The 17,161-nt window shown below is 42.2% G+C and overlaps 1 protein-coding gene and 1 long non-coding RNA gene across 12 annotated transcripts in view; one reads left to right on the forward strand and one right to left on the reverse strand.

The window, feature by feature from the left end:
- Window positions 1-17,161, reverse strand: part of SORBS2 (sorbin and SH3 domain containing 2) — a 273,664-nt gene that overhangs the window by 94,561 nt on the left and 161,942 nt on the right. The window lies entirely within an intron of this gene.
- Window positions 716-5,799, forward strand: LOC122465736. The gene is made up of 3 exons (XR_006290761.1): window positions 716-1,046; window positions 1,176-1,307; window positions 5,601-5,799. It is a non-coding gene; the product is annotated as an uncharacterized LOC122465736 (long non-coding RNA).

The raw sequence follows: 17,161 nt of genomic DNA on the forward strand, positions 1-17,161 counted from the left end.
CTTAGTCCTGTCCAAATAGAATGCTAGGGCTCTCATAACATCAAGCATATGAAGAATTGCCTCCCTGTTGTCACAATGTGGTTTTGGAAAAAGGTAGGGAGGTGAATGAGTTGGTTCATATGGAAGGACAAGGTTATCTTGGGGAGGAATTTCGGTTTTGGTCTCAGGGTGATTTTGTCTTTAAAAAAAAAAGACTATTCATGGTGGGAGTACCATCAGTGCCACTATTTCTCCTATTAATAGAATCACAGAATCATAGGACTAGAGGAGACCTCAAGAGGTCATCAAGTTCAGTCCCTTGATCTCCTGGCAGGACTAAGTATTATCTAGACCATCCCTGACAGGTGTTTGTCTAACCTGCTCTTAAAAATCTCCAATGACGGAGATTCCACAACCTCCCTAGGCAATTTGTTCCAGTGCTTAACCACCTTGACAGTTAGGAATTTTTTCCTAATGTCCAACCTAAACCACCATTGCAACAATTTAAGCCCATTGCTTCTTGTCTATTTGTCATACAGAGATAATAGCCATTAGAAATGCTTTCTTCATGGACAGGTGTGGAAGGGAGCAAGTGACCATAGGTTCAAAGGATGGTCTAGTCAAGGTTCTTAGAACCAGACTGAGATCGCACGTTGGTGTGGGTGGTCTAATGTGTTGGTAGAGGTTTCCCATGCTCTTAATGAATCTGCATGTTGTTGGATGGGCAAATACTGAGCATCTGTCTCCCTGATGGTGGAAGGCTGTCGAGGCTGCTAGATGTACTTTAAGTGAGGTAAGAGAGACCAGTCTTTCTGATGCCTAGAATATAGTCTGGGATCAAAGAGAGGGAGGAAGATGTCAGATCCACTGGTTTGGAAGTGCACCAATTTTGGAATTTTCACTTCTGCAGGTAAGTACAACAAAGCAATTTCCTACTGTGCAGTAACACCTCTTTCACCTCCTCGGAGCATTCGCTGTCTAAGTGCTGGAACCATGAAGAAGCCAAGCCTGGAACCGAGGATCTGTAGGTTGGGGTGAAGGATCCATCTGTCGTTTTGGCAGAGCAGGTGAGGAATGGGTTGAAGAGGAATTGGAGGATATGCTGTCAGCTGTGCCAGGTATGGGTACCACACTTGTCTTGGCCAGGAGGGGGCAATCAGTATGACTTTTGCTCTCTCTTGCTGTATCTTTAATAGGACCTTTGACATCAGAGGGAATGGAGGAAAGGTGTATAGCATCTCCCTGACCCATGGAAAGATGAAAGATTCCCCTAGAAACTGTTTCCTCAGTCCAACTCTGGAGCAGTATTGGAGACATTTCTTGTTCTGGTAAGTAGCAAACAGGTCTATTGCTGGGGTTCCCCATAGGTTGATCACTATGAAGCGCTGTTGGGTTCAACTCCCATTTGTGGTCATAAGAGAAATTCTGATTCAGACTGTCTGCTGTCACATTTTGTATCCCTGGCAGGTAAGTGGCTGAAATGAGCACATTGTGGCGGATGCACCAATTCCAAAATTTCAGTGCTTCCATGCAAAGGGAGCGTGATCTGGCACCCTGGTTGTTGATTTATGTAAAGCACGCATGCTATATTGTCTCAGTGTTGAATCAGTGTTGGTGGGTGATGCCTGTGCAGATGTTGGATGGTTCTTTCCACCAATCCAGAGAGTGTTTGACCCTGGAAGGCATTAACAGTGGCTTGTTAAGCCCATCCTTGTTTAGAGAGCAGACAGATCTGAGCCATATATGTAAACATCTCATATACAATCAGGTGTGTGGGGTCACAAATGTGCATACCACCATGTCCCCAAGAAGCTGTTTAGTGCCCTTAGATCTAGTCTGGGTCTCCAACCTCCGTTTCTCTTGGGGATCATGAAATATCTGGAATAAAAACCCTTGCCTCTGAGGTGAGTAGTGACTGGTTCTATAGCCCCGAGACATAACAGGTGATCTATTTCCTGCCATAATAGTCTCTCATGAGAAGGGTCCCTGAAGGAGGAGGGGAGGGAGTGTTAGGAGGAAGAAGAGATATAAAGTTAATGGAGTAGCCCTTGAAGATATTCTCCAAGAACCATATGTTGAAGGTGATGTTTTCCCAGCTCCTGTGGAAGAGTGTCAGGCGACTTCCAACAGGATGTAGAAGGTCCGTATGTAGCAGCTCTTGTTGCAAGGAATGGTTGCTCAGGGCTTTGACCAAGGCACAAAACTGATGTTTTGAAGAGGATGGTTGAGAGGCTGAGGATTGGGAAGTTGACGATTTCCATTTTTGCATCCTGGGTCTCTTACGCTGTGGCTCATAATACCACTGTGACAGGGGAAAACAGGTTGGTTGAGATCTGTGAGACTGTTGTGAACTAAATTTTCTTTTCTGTCCTGGTGTGTAGATTTCTAGAGAGCACAGTGTGGCTCTAGAATCCTTTAAAGTGTGGAGTGATGCGTTCGTCTTACCTATGAAGAGTTTAGGACCTTCACATGGGAGGTCCTCAACCATCACCTACACTTCCTTTGTCAATCCCGAGAGATGTAACCAGGATGCCTGTCTCATGATCACCACTGTCGAAACTGAACAGTCTGCGGTGTCTACGGCATTCAGTGTGGTTTGTAGCGCTGTTCTCACTACCAACTGGCCCCCTTGGATAATGGCTTGCAATTGCTTTTTTTTGTATATCTGGCAAGTGGTCAACAAAGGCATTGAGTTTGCTGTATTTCATAGTGTCATATTTAGTCATTAGGGCTTGGTAGTTTGACACACTGAACTGTTAAGTCACAGTCAAGTATGCCTTTCTCCCAGACAGGTCCAGACTCTTCCAGTCTCTATCATAGGGGGTTGATTTGGTTTAATGTTGCTTTTCTCATGTGTTAACAGAATCCACTATGATAGAGTTAGGTGGAGAGTGTGTGAAGAGAAAGTCTGCCCTCTTCACAGGCACTTTTTATTGTCCCTTTTACATGTTGGTGGAATAGAGGCTGGTGTCTGCAAGATGACCTTGGCAGGGTCTAAAAGCGCTTTATTGATTGGGAGGACAATTCTCAAAGAGGAAGAGGTGCATATTATGTCCAGCAATTTATGGTGGGAATCTTTCACCTCCTTCAGGGGAATTTGCAGAGCATCAGCCACCCTCTTAGTGAGATCTTGGAAATGTTTGAAATCATCAGCTAATGATAGAGGAGGTGGCATTATCGCCTCATCCAGTGAGGAGATGTTAGTCAGTGGAGTGATTTCCACCTCTGGTCTGGCCTCCTGCTCCTCAAAAGTGTCTTCCTGGGGGTCTGGGGCTCTGGATACAGAGGCCATAGGAGAACATCTGGTGGGCTCCCTGTTGGAGTCACTAGAAGGGCAAAAAGTATGGGGCCTATAGGCTGCCCACTGATCCCAGTATGGCCACTGGGGAGGGGGGAAGGGCTTGGGTGGTGACACCCATGGATTACCACCCCAGGAAGACTGGGGATTGGAGCGTGGGTGTAGCTGAGGAGGTCCCAGATGCTGTAATGGCATGTTGTGATATAACACCAGAGAGAAATTGTCATCCTGATCACTGACTCCCCGCTGGAATAGGGCGGGGCTGACAGGGTCGCTGGAGGAGAGCTCCCTGGTGCTGATGGTGATTCTGGGGAATGAGACATGCTCGGTATTAGAACTCTGGTACTGTGTAGCAGGGATTCTAGTTCCTCCATGATCATAAGGTCCCTAGGGAAGCAGGAACTGCTGCAGTCCCTAGAGAAGCAGGAACTTCTACAGTCCCGCTGTTGCGCTTGGTGCTGTTAGTGATTGCCGGTGCTGACTCATTGGCACTGATTTTTTTTGTGAGAGGCATGTTCCAACAAGGGCTGCTTTGAAGCACTCAGTGCCAAGGATGTTTTTGTGGTGCTGATTTAGTAGAGTTGGTACGGTCTCTATTCTTGTCTCTGGCAGGTGGTGATGCTGCTTTAGAGCCTTTGAATCTCGGGTCTTTAGGCATTGTGGCAGAGCTTGCACCTGGGGGTCTCTGTTTCTTTAGAGTCCTGAGGCCCAGAACCGTTGGTGCCACAGTGACCGAACATGCCAGGGATCTCTTCTGGCTGGTCAGGAGCTCTGTTTGGGGGCCTGCAGCCCTTTTCCTGGAGGCTCTGTGGGGGGAGTCAGCTGACTTTATCTGCAATTCTCCCTCTCTGGAGGTTGATGGGTCTGGGGACAAGTCTTTTCTGGGATGCAGATCAGGACCGTGGTCAGGTGCCCATTTAAGAGCACCCTCCACAAGGAGTTTCAGCTTTAGCTCCCGGCTCTCTAGGGACCTATCTTTCAGCTGTTGGCAGAAGTTGCACTTCTGTGGGATGTGTCCCTCTCTGAGGCACCAGATGCAGCAAGAGTGTCCGTCTGCCACAGGAGTTGCCTCCCTATAGGAGAGGCTCCTTTTAAAACCGGGAGAAATGGGCATGCCCCTAGGGGGGCAATCCCAAAATAAAGGTGGGAAAATGGGTCGAAAAAAAATTTTTTTTAAATAATTGAAGAAACTTTAAAGATACTGCAACAAAGAATGGAAACTCTAAAGACAGCTATAAACTAACACTATCTAGATATAAAGTAAGTGAATAAACTGGACTGAGACTCGCTCCGTCTCAGGCCAAGGGCAGTTGAGAAGGAACTGAGTGCGGTTCGCCCATGCCTTGCTAGATAGCCTCAAGGCAGACCATGAGGGAGGGAGGGTGCATATACAGGCTGAAGGGACACTGCTACCAAAATTCTCCAATTAAAAATGCAGGGGCATAGATACACTCACAGTGGAGCACCCATAGGGACACTACTTGAAGAAGAACCCTTATTCACACTGACAAGAACTTACCTGAGCAGTCCCACTAAAGTAAGTAGAACCACTCCTAGGAGTGAAGGTTACAGAACTGATTCTTAAACAGACGAAAGAATTTACTTGTTCCAAATGAAAAAAATCATTTGGCATTATTGGATTAATGGTACATACAAAAATAAGGAGTTATAATAGTGGAGCATTGCATCATATTAAGTTCAGAATCATAGCTTATTCTGAGCGGTATTTCAGGGCTACACTCAAAAATGAAATCAAAATTCTTTCATAAGCTAACTTAAAACAGAAAGTTTCCTATATAGAAAATCCATGGCTGGCTGAGTGACTGTAAAGAGAAACTTGATTTTTAGAGATGATTGATTTATCAATGAAACTGTCTCTCACAGAAAGGAAGCCAAAAGAATAGCTAAGGCAATTGTGAAGATTAAGCTATATTAACACCCTGTCCCAATAAAAACATTCACAAGCAAACCTGAAACAATATGTTACACAGCAGAAAAATTTCAGGTGTTAAAGATATATAATTTCATTAATGTGTTTACATAACTTTCTCCATGCACTGTTGGATACAAAGGCAATAATGGAAAGACAGATCCATCATTAGTGCTGATGAATACCGGGCAGGTCAATTCAAGACCCTTCAGAAAATTTAGATAGCACAAGTAATAAATCATAAGGCCCTGAAAACAGGGAGCCCTAAGGTCCATGAGATTAGGTGTCCTCTAAGCAGCCAAAGCAAAAGAAATGGTTAAATGTCTTTGTGAACTAAAAGGTCTACATTACTGTATAGGCGATAAAGGCAACTTTGGGTACTAATCAATCTAGCAAGTCTTCGGACTCCTAGCTGGGATCACTACAAGCATGCCTGAGAAAAGGAGAGGTCAGAGGTGGACAACACAAGGAAAGACATTGAGGGTGCATCCAGAGAGAAGATGAAATCAGTCCAAAAGAGGTAAAATGTCTGACAAATGATCATAGATTTCATGAAACAAAAATGTAAATATGACTATGCTATCAAAGAATGTAACGGTGTCAATCTTACACCATTGGGTGCAGAAGGAGCCTTGGAATTCTAAGTACTGCTCTTTAGTGAATTCTCCCATTGTGAAGTTTCTCAACTCTGTGAGTGAAAACGTTAACGTTCTGATCAGTACTAGAGTTCATGTCATGGGAAAGCCATTACCCTTCTTCCTTTTCAAATGTGTCTCAGCTGATATAAAAAACAACATTATTTTTGAAGATGGACCAAACAACTTCTAAAAGTCATGATTACCCCTCAACATGGAGTGTTGGTAAACTCTAAGTATTTTAACTACCCAGACTACTACCTACCCAAAGCACATTGTCATCTTTTTCTGATCCTTCATAACTTGTGGACATGCTCCCCAAAGTACCATGTTGGGGACAATACTTCAGGAAATTACTGATTTATTGATAAGTAAAATAAATAAATAAATAAATACTGATTTATTGATTTGGACTATTTATTATTTATTATTTTATTATAAATAAATAAAATAAATAAATACTGATTTATTGATTTGGACTATGGATCAGGCCCATATTTGGACTATTTATTATTTATTATTTTATTATAAATAAATAAAATAAATAAATACTGATTTATTGATTTGGACTATGGATCAGGCCCATTATGGCCATATCCAAGAAGTATGAGAAGAAGTTCCGTTGGGTCTATCACTGGGCAGGTATTTTGAATATGGAAGTTATAGATGTTGAAAAACCATGTGTGTGCAGAACGAGATAACTATCATGGGTTGTGGAGCTACTAAATGTGATCTTCACACTCCTGCTACTTATGAAGGAAAAAGAAATGTTAACATATTCCTCCACCTCCCCATTAAAAGTCCCAAATAAAGTGTTTTTTACTTTTGTTTTCATGTGCTCACTCTAAATGGCTACAGCAGATCATCTTCGATATAAGAGTAATACATAGCAAAATGTCAGGCATGAAATTGATAGCATTTCAATAATTAATATAAAATAGGCAGATGTTAACTACAGTATGCTCTTTGAAGACAGTCACCTGGTATTTCAAAATGAGGTTTTTTGTATGGTGCAAGTTTAATAATGACACCAAATTGCTGGCCTTGCTTCAACAGTCAAGAGACAAATGAGAAGATTCAAAGATAAATAAAATGAACTCATTCTGTTAATTTGTAAGACAGGATAGTACACAAAAATAAAGTTACACCCCTACTCTTACAAATGGGTAAAAATACCTCTTATTTTTAATTGTTAAAAACTGAGGCCAACATTTTAAAACTTGACTGCTGAAAGATATGCTCCTAAATCCACATTTGGATACTTAAACTAAATGAGAATTGCGTGTTAAGCACCTCTGAAAATCAAGTCAAGTTATTTAGGGATCTAAATATGATTTTAGGCATCCAATTTTGAAACCTTTGGAGAGACATTATATTTGAATGATTTTTTGCAGAATTGCTGGTAAACATCAAGGTAAGTGTTGCCATCTGCAATTAAATGCATTTTAAAAAGCAAAATCTGATTGGCGGTTTCATTGTAATAAAACAGTTATTTTAATCTATTTTACTGTAATTGGAATTCTTAAAAATTACTGATTATGAAGCGGTTGGAGATCTACTCATTACAAGCACTACACAAAAGCTAGGAATTACTATTATTAATGTCATGCATGCTTTTGAAGGGATCATTCTCCACACAAACATCTAATCATATTCAGGAGCAGCAGTCAGAGCTGTGTGAAACTGCCAGTTATTCCCTGCCGAATTTACTACTGCAATAATAGTGAAATATTGCTTGTGTGATCCTGATACCCAGTGGAAAATGTATACCTTAGGACTGGTAGAAAATTTTCTGTTAAAACTGGTTTTCAACAGAAAATTAGGTTTTTAACCTAATGGATTTTTTGTTTGATTTCCATTGATTTTTGTAATTAAAAAATTTGTCCAAAACCTGAACTATTTTGATTTGGAATTAATGCTGCAGTGCCTCATGAGAGTTAACAGTTCAGCTGACTACATCTCCCATGCTGCACCATGGCCAGGGACTCCAAACACTGCACCACCTTCCTTCTCCAAGAGGGGGAGACTATGGTGCATCAGGAGAAATATAGTGTTACCATTTACCAGCCTACAGTGGAGATTGGGAGCATGAAGCACTCAAACCACAGCTCTCATAAATCACTGCAGCAGCATTTCCAAAGCAAAATATTTCCATTTTCAATTTTTTGCCAAATAATTGTAATTTTCCATAGGAAAGATACTCATTTTCTGACTAGCTCTATTATACATATCATGTGCTTTGTCAGCCTGTTAAGATATGATGCTGAAGAAAAAACTTTTAAAATGTTAAATCTTCTCTGCAGACATTGTGTCATCCTAAAGTCCCAGTTTAGTCATCAAGCCTCCTTCTGGGCTAGTTGAACTGAACTGAAGCCAGTAGTTTAGCATGGAATTCTAATTAAATTTCTTGCGAGTCTTCACTTCCAGGAGTCTCAATGAATGAAACACTCTCCTCCATTGTGCCACATTCTTTGTGTCACTCTCTAGCTTCCCTTCATCTCTCTCATACAAAAGGATTTGTAATGCTTTCTAAGCATGATGCCATATACGATTAAATTGTTCAGATGGTGAGAATTACAGGAATTTCAGCCTGTTGCTTCTTTGGAACTCTCTTCTAGATGCACATGTTCTGAGGAATAATGTAGCTGAGAAGTTAAATGTACACTTCTTGAACTGTGGTGTTTTATCAGGTTTTCCAAATGAATAGGGAAAATGCAGACCAAATAAAAGAAAACTAAACACGGAAGAAATAGTTTAGGCTTTGGGTCTCTACATTTGCCTTATTTCAGTCCTGAAAACGAGCTTCATCCAGCATCTGATTTTTGTCGCCGAAGTGGCCCTTAGGTAGCTCTTTGGCTTGCATCAGATAGCATCAATCCCACAAACAGCTAATACTGAACTTTGAGCACTGGTGCTCGGAGCCTATGATAAGCCAAGATTTTAGAGCTCTGAAGGCTGCTAGCTGTCTTTGCCAGGGCTTTACAAGCTCACAGGATGTATGGCCCTTTTATGAAAGCTGCTCAAAGCAGATGAACTATCACTTGCCTCCATCCCTCTCCTCCATTCTCCTTATCATTTGCTTTGGCTGAGTTAAAAAATTAAACAAAATACCTGCAGGGAAATAAAACTCTTTTAAAAAAATGTATCTTTTAAAAAAGCTAAGTAAGCATTTATTTATTTTTGAGCCATAGATTCACAGATTTTAAGGCCAGAAGGGACCACTATGATCATCTAATTTGACTTCCTACAGAACAGAGGCCATAGAATTTCGCCCAATAGTTTCTGCATCAAGCCCATAACTTCTGGATAAGCTCTAGCTTATCTTTTAGAAGACAATTTTTTTTACAAGAGGAAGGACGGTGAAGTGGGTGGGCCTCAGAAAACCTGGGCTCAGCTCCTTTCTTGACCAGAGACTTCCTGTGTGATCTTGGGCGAGTCACTTATTCTTGTTGCGCCTCAGTAAAATAGGGACAGACGCACTTCCCTAACTCACCAGGGTGCTGTGAGGAGAAATATATTAAGGACTATGAAGTGGCCAGATATTACGGTGATGGGGCCAGATAAGTATCATAGATATACAGGAGTTTGATTTAAAGACTTGAAGTGATGAGATATCCACCCTAGGTTGTGCCAATGGCTAATTATGCCTACTGTTAAAAATGTACATGTTATTTCCAGCATAAATTTGCCTAACCCATGTTCACGTTACATTGTGGTAAGGGCCCTCAGGTTGTAAACCTGCTGTGTCTCTGCACTTCACAAAGGGAGGCCTGATGGGGCCTAACAACGCAAAGAAAAGGGTAATCACATATACAACGAAGACTGCCCAGAAAGACAGAAACTATGCATGCATGTGCACACACATATTTTATGAACACATCCATTCATATGCACACACCTGAACTACAGCCTCCACACCTCCATGCATATGCACACATATATATGCAAACTGTTGGCATGCATGCACTCCCCACATGCCCTCCATGCGCACATGTGCCCTTAGACTCCCTCCCTGGACATGTATATTCACATACCCTTATAGATACTTGTGTACACACACACATATTCATACCTTTGTCTGTGCACAGATTCACCTTGCTGACTCCCCACATCCCTCCCAAAGTATTAAGTTTGAGATCCTTTTTCTTCTTTTACTTGTGGGTGTAGCACTCCTTTGCTTGCCCAGTAACAAAGTAGAACAAGTGCCTTTGGGGAAGTAGCACTGCTTAAGCTAACATTTCACCTTCACTCTATTTGCCCTTTGCCTTTGGTTAGCACCAAACATTTTCTGGCTGTCTAGCCTGGTTATCAAATATGTCTACAAAAATGTAAATCAATGTAGATCAATATAAAACTGAAAATTGTACTTCCCTGTGCTACAACATAGAAATTCACAAAATGCTATAGTCATCATCTAACGCCCTTTCCAGGAGAGAGACAAATGGTATTTAATCATAACCTTTACAGGCAGCAACAACGTTAACCAAGTCTGCATTTCATAGTTACCAATAACACTACTGCAATGACAAGGACCCAAATAAATATACTAAAATATCAGTTAAGCAATTATGTGCTCTGGCATCTGTGGCTATATAGTTTATTAGCAAGAGCAACCGACTGGGAGTCTAGATCATAATTCTAGCTGAGCCAATGGCTTATCGTATGGTGTTGGCCACAGATTTGATCTCATTATGCCTTGTTAACTTAGCTGCATATATGGTTTAAAAAGTATATTCTATCTGAAATTATAAGACCAGTTTAAGATGTGCTTTCCTGAACAAATAAACTACAGTAAAATTTCATCCTTGCCTCCAGTGCTCTGCTAAGGATGCCAGCCCTAACGTCGTTACTCTGCTTTTCCCTTAGCTGTCTCCAGGCTCCCTTCCACACCACACCCGCTGTGGAATTGCCTCCCAATTCTGCTCTGTCAAGGTAACCTTCCTTTCCTCTGATCCATCCTAAAGATTCACTTCCTCCATGAGGCCCACAAGGAAAGAGTAAAAAATTAGTACTAATAATATTTTATAATTAACTATGATAAATAATAATAAAGTCATCGTAGTTGTTCTCTCCCCTGAGCTTCTTATCTGTATCATGATCAGTGGAACTGGAGTCTGAAAGCCCATGTTTCCTGGAGGAACTGTTACTGAAGGGACACCCATGGAACGGGGAACACTGGATGCTATGATGGAAGCAACTCTGCCATATGGACAGAATAGTGTACAAGGTTTAATAAAGTTTCATGCATTCAACTTAATCTGCATTTAGCTTCACTCTTTACGAATCAAATATGGTGGCAGCAGTTGAACTGTGAGTTTGCTGAAGGGCAGCAGGTGGCTGTGTGAGCCATAAAACTAGGTCTGAAGCCCCCACAAGCCCCAGATTTTGCAGATACAAAACAGCCCAGGGATGGACCTAGTGGAAGGAGGACTTTGTGCTGTACATAGAGCTGGCCATGCAGGATGACAACAAGGGCAGGAAAGTAAAATTGTCATTTTACCTTATTGGGGACCAAGGCAGAGAAGTCTGCTGCACTCTGAAGTTCACGACTGGCTCAAACTTCAGAGCTGCTCCAGGAAGGCAATCTCACATTAGATAGATTGCTTAGACATGGGACATGCAGCGAAAGCCTCAAGAGGAAGGATGAAAGCACTGGGAGACACAGCATCCCCAGAAGTACATACAGTGAGACAACAGCAAAGGAGAGCATGTGCCCAGGCTTCCATACACATAGTGAGATGCATTTACTGTGGGAGACAGGGTGAGCAGGCAAACAAGATGTGCCCTGCACTAGGAGAGCATTGCAAGGAATGTGGCAAGTTGAACCATTTCAGTGGTGTGAGTAAAAGTAAAGGAAGGGCTCAGAAAAATGCAGTCAGACGTCTACAAGAGGGAGATGGCACAGCAGACAGCAGTGATGACATCGTGACTCTCTCCTTGCGTCCGAGAGCATAACAGGTTCAGGCTGCTGGCACAGGAAAGCAAGAGACAAAACTATCCTTCATGCACGCAACAATGTTAACAGGGAAAATAACTGTTATTTTAGCTGGATAGTGGGGCTTTTTGCAATGTGATTCCTTGGGGGTGAACTGGACTCAAACACACCCATTACAAAGAGCTGGTGTGATTTAATAACGTACAATGAACATAATGCAGTCCACAGGAAAATGTGGCTTCATAGTAATTATCCCACAAATAACAGATGATACCCTGAAGTTTGTAGTGCTGGATGGTAAATACCACAGACCACTCTTGGGGAATACAGCCATACAGGCCATGGATCGGATCAGTGTGCAGTGTCAGAATTTTATTGTTGCAGTACAAGAAGCAAAAAAAGGGAGTCCCATGGACAAATCGAGACAATTTTAAAAGCACATGGGGACATTTTCAAAGGTGACAGTTGCCTCAAAGGACAGCTGCAACTGGCAGTAGACCTCACAGTAGAGCCCTAGTGCATACCACGAAGGAAAATTCCAGTGTCACTACATAATCCAGTATGCAAGGAGCTCAAAAGTCTGCAGAGCAGGGGTATTGTAGCACCTGTAGAGGCCAATACTCCCTGGATAAGCAGGTGGTAAAGAAGTCATCAAGCAAATTACACATTTGCATAGACCCAAAGCCAACTGAACCAGGCACTGAAAAGATCCACTGCCCACAATTGATGACATCTTGCCAGAACTTTCCAAAGTATAGATCTTTACTTTGTGATGTGAGGAGCAGGTTTTGGCAGATAAGCCCGGGAAGAGTCCAGCCTGTTGACAACCTCTGCAAACACCATTTGGTCCCTACAGATAGTTGTGCATACCAATGGGCATAAGCCCAGGACTAGACATGTTCCAAAGACGACTCACCCAAGTTCTGGAAGGACTGCCTGGTCTGAAAATAACTGCAGATGATAACCTCACTGTAGGTGAAGGAAGCAATGATACAAAAGCTGAACAGGACCATGAGAGAAAACTACAAGCTTTTCTAGAGAGATGCAGAGGCAAGAACACAAAACTCAACCCAGAAAAAATGCAACTCAAATAGTTGCAACTCAAATAGTTCAAGGTGACATATATTGGACATCTACTCACAGCAGAGGACTGAAAGCAGATCCCAACAAGATCAAGGCAGCCAAAGACATGCCAGCATTAGTGGATGTGGAAGGGGTTCAACGCTTCAGAGGAATGATAAATTTTCTGTCCAAATTCTGTCCATACCTGGCTGTAGTAGCAGAATCCAAAACAGCTCACAAGGCAGGATGCTGAATGGTGCCGGGAAAGTCCTCAACAAACAAGCATCTGATATGCTGAAATAAATGATAAGGGATGCCCCTGTCCTGAAGCACCACCAGCCAGCAGAGTGACTGACACTCCACTCTGAGGCATCAGAGACAAGAGTGGATGCAGTTCTTCTGCAGGTGCAACTGGTCACTTATGCCAGCAGAGCCCCATCAGAGACCAAACAGGGGTACACACAACTAGAAAAAGAGTTTCTGGCTATGGTATTTTGAGAGGAGCAATTCCATCCATACACCTATGGCCATTCAGTGCAATCAGACCACAAACCCCTAGAGAAAATCATGGAAAAGCCCCATCTTAGTGCTCCAAAGAGATTGCAGCACATGTTGCTACATCTCCAGTGCTACTGGGTAGAGATCAGATATTGTCCAGGATGATTACTGCTGTTAGCTGACACCCTGAGCAAGGCACATATACCCAGCATCAGCGAGTTGGAGGAAGGTGATCAGGACTTTTAAACCATTAACATAGTGCACTATCTCCCAGTTTCAACAAGAAAGCTGATGGAAATCCAAGAGCCTATGGAAAAGGACATCCAACTACAGACTGTCAAGAGAGCAATATCAGCAGGGTGGCCAGAAGACAAAAGCCAAGTATCAGTAGGAGCAGGACTATATTTTCAAATTAAAGATGAGCTGAGTGTGCAGGACAGAATCATTTCCCAAGGACAGAGAGCAGTTGTCCTGACCTCATTATGTAAGGATGTCATGCAAAAAAGACATGCCTTCACTTGGGCACTGACAGCTGTCTTATAAGGGTTGAAGTGTGTGTTTACAGGCTGGTAATGAATACACAAGTCTGTTCCTGTGATACACCAGCAGAAAGCCACTTATCATGTGACCTACCCACCCAAGCATGGGAAAGGTTGGAGCAGACTTATTTACCTTCAGTGAAAAGCAATACCTGATTACAGTGGGCAACTAATCAAATTTTTGGGAGGTGGATGTCCTGCCTGATATAAGAAACAAGTCAGTGACTGGCAAACTGAAAGTCCAGTTTGCTAGACATGGCATCGCAGACACTTTATTCCCCAACAACAGACACCAATTTCAAGGAATTTGCACAGAAAATGGAAGTTTGACCACCATACCTCCCTCCCCAGCACAGAGTAATGGTAAGGTGGATTCAGCTGTGGAAACCTCCAAGAGACTGTAACACAAGGCTGGCTCAGATGCTGTGTTAGCATTTTTGGCAAAGAGGAAAACGCCATCACAGGGATGCCAAAACAGTCCAAGGCAGGCACTGGTGGGATGAATGACAAAAACCCTGCTACCCATGAGGGGAAACCCTTTGCAGCCAGAAGGCTGGAGATAACGCTGAGAGGAGATGGCCACCAATCAGAGAAAGCAGGCACTAGAGTACAACAGGTCAACCAAGGACCTACTGACCCTGGAAACAGGTATTCCTGTGAGGGTCCAGCCATTACAGACACTAGAAGGAGTGAACTAAAGGGTGCAGTGGCACGCAGGTAATACGAGGTGACTACCCAAGAGGGAAAAGTGATCTGAAAGAACAGGAGGCACTATGAGCCAGTAGACAACATCCAGAGAAAGCCTGCAGAGATAGAGAGATCATCAAAGAATGGAGAGTCAGACAACCATCTGTAGGCCAACCCCAAAGTAAGGCAGGAAACTGCACAGAGAGCTGGTTTGCTAGTCTCATAGATAAATAACTCCTGGTGTGTAGCCTGTTGAGGAGACCAAATTGTCTTCAAGACTATGTAACCAGCAGAGTCGGGGGGCAAAGACAAGACTTCAACTTGGCTCTGTGCTAGTAACCTCTAGCCAAAGGGACTTGGGATGGGGATCTGGGCCTCAATTATTTGTTTTTAATGTTTTTATTAAAATGTTTGTAAAATAGGGAAGTTGTATCATTATCAGTGGAACTGGAGTCAGAAGGCCCATGTTCCCTGGAGTCACTGTTATTGATAGGACGCTGCTGGAACAGGGAACTAGTAGAGTTAGTGGAAGCAACTGAGTTGAGACAGAGCAGTCCACAGGGCTTAAATAAAATTGTTTGTTCAGCTTCACACTGTGAAAATAAAATACTATAACTCTACCTTTGTTTTTTGCTCAGTCCCTGTCCCAAAGAGATTACAGGCTTACAGTGTCTGTCTGTCTGTCTGTCTGTCTATCTTGTCTTGTACAGTGCTTGCTACATTGTCAGTGGTTAACAAATATTAATGTCTCCATTTTCTGAAACTACATAGAAACATTTTTAGGAATTCCAAGTTCATTTTCCTACTTACATAACGCTTTGAAATGTTTTCACCAGAAAAAAAAGGGCACAAGAGTTTTTATTCTGCCATGACACTGGTACTAAGCATGCAGCTATACATTGGGATTAGATCTCAGTGTGATTCAAACAAATACGACAACTTGTTTTTGAAGATCATACTCTATGCACTTAAGTCTTTTGAACCAGTTATAGAACAATGAGGGACTGAGGCACAAACTGAGGACTTCAAGGATACACTTTTCACATTCACAGGTGAGAGACGCATAACACTTTGTCAATCTGGAGCAATGTCTCTCAATGCTTAACCATAAACCCTCTTTTTCTGTCTCCCTCTGCTGCTCTCTGTTAGCCTGTAAACAGTTGGACATGAGTAACGTACTTTCTCTACAAAGGTCAGGTCTTCAGAAATTCTGAGTTCCCTATTAAAATGGATTAAACAGTTTTTCCCCTTAGATTTTTTGTCAGTATCCTATGGAGCAGCAGTATCTTTCAAAATATTCTACCAGACGAAGGCAGTAAGGAATGTAAAAAACACTACTACACCACATGGAATGCTTTGCTTGTTATATGCTATATATTTTTGAGGGGCTTAACTTTCTCTGAGGAGGTGTGTTTATAAAATGTCATTCAGTGAGTCATACCACATTTCTGCTTGCTCTTAAATTCTAGCAAATGAGCCTTGAAATGAAGTGTGAATAAAAGTTCAGACATAACAAGAAAACTTTGACATATTCTGGCTTACAGCAAAGCTGTTGTGCATCACTCTTGGACAACGTGGGACTGTCTCTTATTTACACTCAATCATACTTTTCCATATGTGGCATCACGTATATTCAGTACTTAGTCTACACTATCTCTCTCATTTGGCATCACTTAGGAAATACTGACTACCCCAGTCCCATGCCCACCTCCACTTTACTCTCCTTCACATGCACAAGACTAACTATAGAATTTTGCAATGCTACACAGGATGTGTTCCCTCATGGTAGAACATTGCTAGTGCTCACAAAAAGTGCTCACAAAAAGCTCCAAAAACATGTCAGGTGGACTTAATCCAGTGAGAAGCCATTTCAAGATGGCACCTATGAGCTATGTATGAAGGAATTTGTGCATTTTATGGTTCAAAATCCTGTAGAACCCGCAAGTCTATCGAACTTTTAAAGTGATGTCGCTGCACTGCATATGCATGGGGTTTTTGTCTCTCTCAGACATTTGCTTGTGACAACACCATAAAAAGAAAAGGAGGACTTGTGGCACCTTAGAGACTAACAAATTTATTTACTCCAAATTTGTTACTCTCTAAGGTGCCACAAGTCCTCCTTTTCTTTTTGCAGATACAGACTAACATGGCTGCTACTCTGAAAAATAACACCATAGGATCTGGTTGTAAAAGGCATAGGGTGAGATCCTAGCCCCACTGAAGTCAATGGGAGTTTTGTTACTGACTTTAATGGAGTCAAGATTTTACCAATAGATTGTTTTATAAGTATATTTTTAACATCAATTTCCCATAGCAATCCACGTCAGCTTGCCTCCCAAAACATATCCTGGAGTGGGACTGATCTACACTATCCCTCACATTGGCTTTTGACTCAGTTCTACAGCAGTACCATATATACAGCTGGTGAAACTCACACAGCTTACGGAGTCCAACTACACACCCACAAATTGGGGGAGTGATAAATAATGAAGAGCACAGGTCACTGTAGAGAGTAATCTGGATTACTTGGTAAACTGGTTGCAAGCAAACATTATGCGTTTTAATATGGCTACATGTAAATGTATTTATCTAAGAACA

The sequence above is a fragment of the Chelonia mydas genome, chromosome 4, assembly GCF_015237465.2.
Source record: "Chelonia mydas isolate rCheMyd1 chromosome 4, rCheMyd1.pri.v2, whole genome shotgun sequence".
Lineage (NCBI taxonomy): Eukaryota > Metazoa > Chordata > Testudines > Cheloniidae > Chelonia > Chelonia mydas.